Below are 7,482 nucleotides of genomic sequence, written 5' to 3' on the forward strand. Positions count from 1 at the left end.
ATCACGCCCCGCTAATTTTTTGTATTTTTAGTAGAGACGGGGTTTCTCCGTGTTAGTCAGGATAGTCTTGATCTCCTGGCCTCGTGATCCACCCACCTCGGACTCCCAAAGTGCTGGGATTACAGGCGTGAGCCACTGCACCCAGCCCACAAAGTGGGATTTTTAAGTTAAAAAGTCTACCAACACCAAGCCTGGATAAGGAGGAACACTGAAAACTTTCATGCACTGCTGCTGGGTGTGAAGATTGGTATGAGACTTTGGAAAACGGTTTGGTCTTCTCTAGCACGGGTGAAGGCTCATGGCATATGAATCTTGCTACCTGGAGACCCAGTAATTCCATACCTAGGTTCTAACCCAGGAGAAACTTTGAACGTATGCACTATTAAACATGCACATAAATGTTCACACAGCATAGTGTGAGACAGCTGAAATCTATAAGCAATCTACGTATCAACCAACAGTAGAATGATACAAAATTACGGTATAGATCCAAAAGGAACACTATATAATTATGAAAATGAAGAGGTTGGAGGTATGCATCACCTGGATAGATGGATAGATTTATCACCAAACGCGGATAGATCTCAAAATTAATGTTGCAAAAAAAGTAAATGAAGAATATGTACAGTATGATTCCATTTATATAAACATCAATAAATGAACAGTATCCTAATTTCAAGGCTTACCAGAAAGCTACAACAATCAAGACATTGTAGTATTGGTCTATGGTGTAATAGAGACATAGATAAATGGAAAAGAATAGGGAACCCAGAAATCAATCACACATATGTAGTCAACTCATTTTTGACAAACGTATCAAGGCAATTTAGTGAGAAAGTACAGACTTTTCAACAAAAATGGTGCTGAAGCATTTAGACACCCAAATGAAAAAAGAATAAACCTTGATTCAGACCTCACACCATGTATAAAAACTAACTCAAAATGAATCAGAGACCTGAATGTAAAACCTAAAACTATAAAACTTCTAAAATAAACCGGAGAAAATCTTTGTGACTTTAGGTTATTCAAGGTGTCTTAGAAGACACCGAAAGCATTAACTGTAAAAGAAAAAAGGAATAAAATGGGCTTCATCAAAACTAAAAACTTCTGCTCTTTGAAAGCTAACGTTAGGTGACTAGAAAGACAAGTCACAGAATGAAAGAAAATATTTGTTTATATATATATATAATATTTGACAAAGTACTGGTATCTAGAATATATAAAGAACACGCACAACACGATAATCAGAAAGTAAAGAATCCAATAAAAAAGAGGCACAAAGATTCCAACAGAAAATTCCCAAGAGAAGAGACACAAATTACAAAAAAGTGCATGAAAAGGTGTTCAACATCATTGGTCATTAGACTATGCAAATTAAAACATTTATTTATCTATTTATTTATTTTTATTTTTTTGAGATGGAGTTTTGTTCTTGTCACCCAGGCTGGAGTGCAATGGTGTGATCTCAGCTCCCTGCAGCCTCTGCCTCCCAGGTTCAAGTGATTCTCCTGCCACAGCCTCCAGAGTAGCTGGGATAACGGCTCCCGCCACCACACCTGGCTAATTTTTGTATTTTTAGTAGAGATACGGTTTCACCATGTTGGTCAGGCTGGTCTCGAACTCCTGACCTCAGGTGATCTGCCCACCTCGGCCTCCCAAAGTGCGGGGATTACAGGAGTGAGCCACCATTCCCGGCCAAAACTATTTTTATAAGTAGGTATTTCAGAAATATCTGAGAGTGAGGGAGTTCAGTAGGATTCAGGAGAGAGACACAGGTGACCTCAATGGTTTGATAGTGTTCTGTGTTTTAAGGTGGAAACTGAATGAAAATCAGTTGTTCAAACAGGATGGTATTATTTGGGAGAAAGGGATGAAGCACTAACCCTGTCCTCTTGGCTTGGAGTCAGGGTCATCAGTCATCCATCCACCTGGAAGCATCTGGGGGAAGTGAGGGTGACTGCAGGTGCGGAAGTTTGAGCAACAAAAGGAGGGACAGGCACTGCTCACTCCTAAACATCATTCTCCACTCCTCCTTGTGGCGCACCTGAGAATGTAGCTGGAGATAGAGGTAGCCCTTAGTGCTGTCCCCATCCTACCCTTGAAAGAAAAGAGGCCGGACATGGTGGCTCACATCTGTAATCCCAGCACTTTGGGAGGCCGAGGCAGGCGGATCACCAGGTCAGGAGTTTGAGACAAGTCTGACCAACATGGTGAAACCCCACCTCTACTAAAAATACAAAAATTAACCGGGTGTGGTAGCACATGCCTGTAATCCCAGCTACTCAGGAGGCTGAGGCAAGAGAATTGCTTGAACCCGGGAGGTGGAGGTCGCAGTGAGCCGAGATCGCGCCACTGCACTCCAGCCTGGGCGACAGAGCGAGACTCCATCTCAAAAGAAAAAAAAAAGTGAAGAAGAGATTACGGACTGGGTTCTCAGTCACAGAGGGGAGCTTCAGGCAGGGGACCATTCTCATCCCTCTCCCCCACCTCACCTCCCACACACACTTTCTTACTTAAAGACACACTGGAGAGGAAAGTCCTTGAAGTCAGGGGCCTCCTGAAGTAAGGAAAGAACACATGCTTTAGAGTGAGAACAAGTTTGGAATCCAGGCTGGTTTATTAAGTTAAGTGCCTTTGGGCAAGTTAATTACCCCTTTGGAATCTCTATTTCCTTGCTTATAAAATTGAGCACAATAATACTTACCTAACAGGCACGGCTTTGATGTTTTCTGATGGGTTTTGAAATAGAGAGGTGCAGTCTGAGAGCGCCATAGAACGGAAAGGCTGGGAGCTTCCTAGGAAGACCAGCTCATCGCGGTGTGACTTGGGCCAGCCTGCAGCCCTCTGTCCTACTGTTCAAATGCTGGGTCCTAGCAGTGGCCCAGGGCGGACGGGCCTGCTGTGGGGGACGCTGACTCACCCTACCAGCCAGCCATGGACATCGGAATGGAACTGCCGAGGGGCTAACACCCATTCTCTCCTTGAGGACCAAGTACTTGGGAAGCCAGGTGACAGTCACATGGCTGTTCGCTGAGTACAGAGTGAAAACACTGAGGTTAGTCGGAAAATTAAAATGCATAATCGCATCAGGTGATGATAATCTGAGTGCCCATCTCCACAAAAAAGACACAAGCACCTTTAGGACCAAGGTCCTCTTCCTCCAGGTCAGGGCTCTGGGTTTTCCCTAGGACTCTCCTTTTCTGTGTTGTCATTACTGACCTACCTGTCCGTAAGGACTGACCATCTTTTCTGTAGACAGCCTTTCAATTAACTTCTGGGGGGGCTCGATGCCTTGAGAATCATTCTTTCTTGAGTGATTGCAAGTTTGGCTCTGATGCATTGTGTGTTCATTTCATGGTTTCCAAGAGCAGTTTTATTCCCTTCATTTCCAAATATCTGGGGCACAGTAGATGGGAAAAGGGTGCATTTCAGTGTCCAATGTATGTACCATCCACCCGTATGCACATCCATGGTATGTCTTTGGGAAATATTCTCTTTCTACATATGCTAAGGCTTCATTCATCAGGCAAGCTGTTTTTTGAGGCTGTGTGTGTGTGTGTGTGTGTGTGTGTGTGTGCGTGCACGCCTTTGTGCAGGGTTCTAGCAAGATGTTGACGGCCCATTATGCTGCTTGAGGGTTTTGTGTTGGTAGAGAGAAGTCCACCTCACCCCCAGCCAAAACACACCACCACAGAACATGGAGGCATTTTCCTAGGTGACCTCTTAAGAATGCAGGGAGAGGGCCAGGCGCGGTGGCTCACACCTGTAATCCCAGCACTTTGGGAGGCTGAGACGGGCAAATTACGAGGTCAGGAGATCGAGACCATCCTGGCTAACATGGTGAAACCCTGTCTCTACTAAAAATACAAAAAAAATTAGCCGGGAGTGGTGGCGGGTGCCTGTAATCCCAGCTACTCGGGAGGCTGAGGCAGGAGAATGGCATGAACCCGGGAGGCAGAGCTTGCAGTGAGCCGAGATCATGAACGCGCTACTGCACTCCAGCCTGGGCGACAGAGCAAGACTGTCTCAGGAAAAAAAAAAAAAAAAAAAAAAAAAAAAAGAATGGAGGCAGAGAGTGGGCACTGTGGCTCACGCCTGTAATCCCAGCACTTTGGGAGGCCGAGATGTGCGGATCACCTGAGGTCAGGAGTCTGAGACCAGCCTGGCCAACATGGTGAAACCCCGTCTCTACTGAAAATACAAAAATTAGCTGGGCGTGGTGGCAGGAGCCTGTAATCCCAGCTACTTGGGAGGCTGAGGCAGGAGAATTGCTTGAACCCGGGAGGTGGAGGTTGCAGTGAGCCAAGATCACGCCGCTGCACTTCAGTCTGGGCAGCAAGAGCAAAACTCTGTCTCAACAAAACAAACCAAAACAAAAAGAATGGAGGGAGAGTCTGTAAGAATCCAGTCACACTAGTTGCTGGACATTTTCATACTCTTTAACCAATTAGTAAACTGGCCAATCACCCAGACACCAGGATAGGAGGACAATCTGGGCCAATAGCTGCCTATGCAAGAGTGTTTGATGTACTAGGCACTATGCTACTAATACATTCTTGACACCCATATTTCATTGAACTCTTACAACAACTGTGTAGAGTAGGTATTAGTAGGCTCATTTTATAGTTAACAGAGCGAGGCTTGGAGGCGTTAAAATACCTGTTCAAACTCACCACTACTAGTGACAGTGAGGCTTGGCTTCAAACCCAGGTTTGCCAACCCCAGGCTCCTCATCAGCTCGCTATCATACCCAGAAACCACGGCATCTGCAGCCTCAGGGGGGCTGCAGCCACAGGACAGTCACTAAGCCCACCCTCCTCCCTCTGTTCTTCCAGAGATGACATCCTGACACACGGTAGGAAGTGTGACCTCTCCGTGGCATGCAGGAATAAAGCCAGCCACTCACCAGCCACTTGGGCCCCCACCCAGCAAGACCCCAACACTCCTTTATAATCTCGTCTCTGCCTATAAACCACAGCTTCTCCTGCACGTGGTCTGTCTTTTCTCAGTGTCTCTTGGATTTACTGCTCCTCCAACTGGCATCAAGCATTTGCGCCTATGCTTTTGGCTGAAGAGGGTCACCAGCCATCACTCAAGGTTCTGCCGGAGCCCCACCCCTACAGCAAGGCCAGACAGCCCCTGGACTTTGTCTTTCTCTGAACAACCACCACATCACATCCCTCACTCTTGAGGCTTACCGGGTATTCATCTTTCAAAGCCACAGGGCGAACTGGGAGGCAGGGAGGCGAGAAGAGGTCAGAGCTAATGAGGTGATTCCTCTTGCTCTCAGGTCTGGGAATATTTACTCTCTGCTGTGCCATCGATCATGCTTCCCAAATGATCACATCTCTAGTAGAGGAACGGAGTTTAAAATATTTTGTTCTTTTTCAGTGTTTAGCACACACATGGTAGACAGTAAGTCTTTTACTTGGTATACGAATGCGTGATTGAAGTGAACGAATGAAGGCAGAAGAGGACAGCTGAATGAGACCAGTCGTTATGAGATGGTGATTGCATCCTGGTGTGCCTAACTGGGAGAAAAAGGATTGAGGAGTCAGCAGAGAGACAGTTTGTTGTCGATGCTGAGAACCTGAACTTTGGAATTTGATAAGGTTTGAATCCAAGCTCTGCCACCCAAGAGCTGTATGAACTTGGCCAATTTACTAACCTCTCTGTGCTTCGACTCCATCTGTAAGAAGAGAATGAATACCAACCCTGTAGGGCCATCACGATGATTAAACAAGATAATTTGTTTAAGTGCCTGGCATGAAGGAAATATTCCATAAAAGATAGTTCATTATGATCAGTGAGGGAAGGAAGAAGAGGATATTTGGAGGAAGACTTCTTTCATGGAGTTTTGGAAGTATGTGCAGAGTTGTCCCTCCAGTCCCACCCCCCGCTGCTGGCCCCCTGGCCCTGTGACCATAGCATCTCCATTGTCTTGACAGAGACATTCTGGAGCCTCACTTTGGTCATGGATCTCTCTAGTTTCTGGAACTGGCAGCAGCAGCTGTCTGCTGGGTGGTGGCACAGTGCAGGCTGTTGCTGGGAGGATGGCTGATATTAAGGTGGGGTGAGGAAGACAGGATGGTGCTGGGGGGAGGATGGCAGCTGAGCCGTTGGTTTATTTCAGGGTTCCAAGACCTCCAACCATCTCTTCCTACAAGCCCGCTGACACAGGGTGGAGGTGCGGAACCCAGACCAGATGTTTCCTCTCTTTCACTATCGATGGATGGTTTGGGGACCCAGGGGAAGGGAGGGGCAAGGAAAAGAAGGCAGTGAGAGAGAGTCCTTATTTGGGAGCCCATCCTTCTCCACCTGGGGTCTGCAGCCTCAGTGTCCACTCCTTGGTGTTCTAGGAAGCGCCCCATAGCGTTAATCACATGGCCAAAGCCAGGGTCAAGGCAAACCGAGTGCATGGATGTGAGATAGCACATTACCTAGAGGTACCTGCTGCACAGCAGCCTCCTAGCAGCTTGGAAATCACGTCACTAGCCATAGGCACAGCCCGCCAGAGGCACCATGTGGTCCACTGAGGTGGGACCTAACTGGATAACAGTGAATTTTTTCCCCCGGGTCAGCCTTGACCAGGATGATCTCCCACCCAAAGATGACTTCACCTCCCTAAGTTCTTTGGTAGGAAACTTGAGGGGTGGTTAGAAACTTCCGTTCGACTCACTGGACAATAACTCAGGACAAGAGAGGATAAGAACAGCTCTTTGTGTCACCGGCACCACTTGGAGAAACAGCCTAAAAGGCAGGGATAGATAGCAGCTTGGAGAATTCCAGCAGCTTCAAACTCTACCACCAGGATCTCTGCTTCCATGTCTGTAAAATGGGGGAGAATAATACATGTCAAGTGACTATCCTCCCTCAGCAAGAGAACTTTGTGAGTAATAACTGTCATGACAGTGCTTTCCAAATGTGCAGGATCAGCGAGAAAGATTTCACAGGACATCAACAGCTCAGGGGATGTTGGCTACAGGCGGGGAAAGCACCTATGCGCCCTTCTACCTGCCACACCCACGGAGGAGGCTCAGCGGAAGGACAGGTGCACTCCTCCCAGATTACTCTGAAATCATTGTGGGTGCTCAGTAAGCACTTCTTGGTCAGAGTCTGAGAGTAACAGCTGAAAGTACTTGAGGCTCAAAAATCACCTGCTCCAGTCAATCATTTCGAGGGCTCTGATGTCATATCCTTCCCTGAGGTGCGTCTTCTTTCTCAGGCACATGTCCGCGAGGCCCCTGTGAATCTGGGTAGGTCAAACTGCACTGGGTGCATACTTTTTCTTGGTCAGCATCTCGGTTTCTGTTTCTAAAGGAAAAGGAAGTGCCTCGATTCCTCCCAAGACTTGAAAACCCCAGCAGGGTTGGTGACTTCTTTGCTGTGTTGCTGAAACTGGGACAGGCTGCCTGGAGGTGGTGATTCCCTTGCCCCGGAGGCATTCAGCAAGATCACCTGTGACTACACGCTGTGCTGAGG

This window comes from Rhinopithecus bieti, unplaced genomic scaffold, assembly GCF_001698545.2.
Source record: "Rhinopithecus bieti isolate Rb0 unplaced genomic scaffold, ASM169854v2 scaffold_81889, whole genome shotgun sequence".
NCBI lineage: Eukaryota > Metazoa > Chordata > Mammalia > Primates > Cercopithecidae > Rhinopithecus > Rhinopithecus bieti.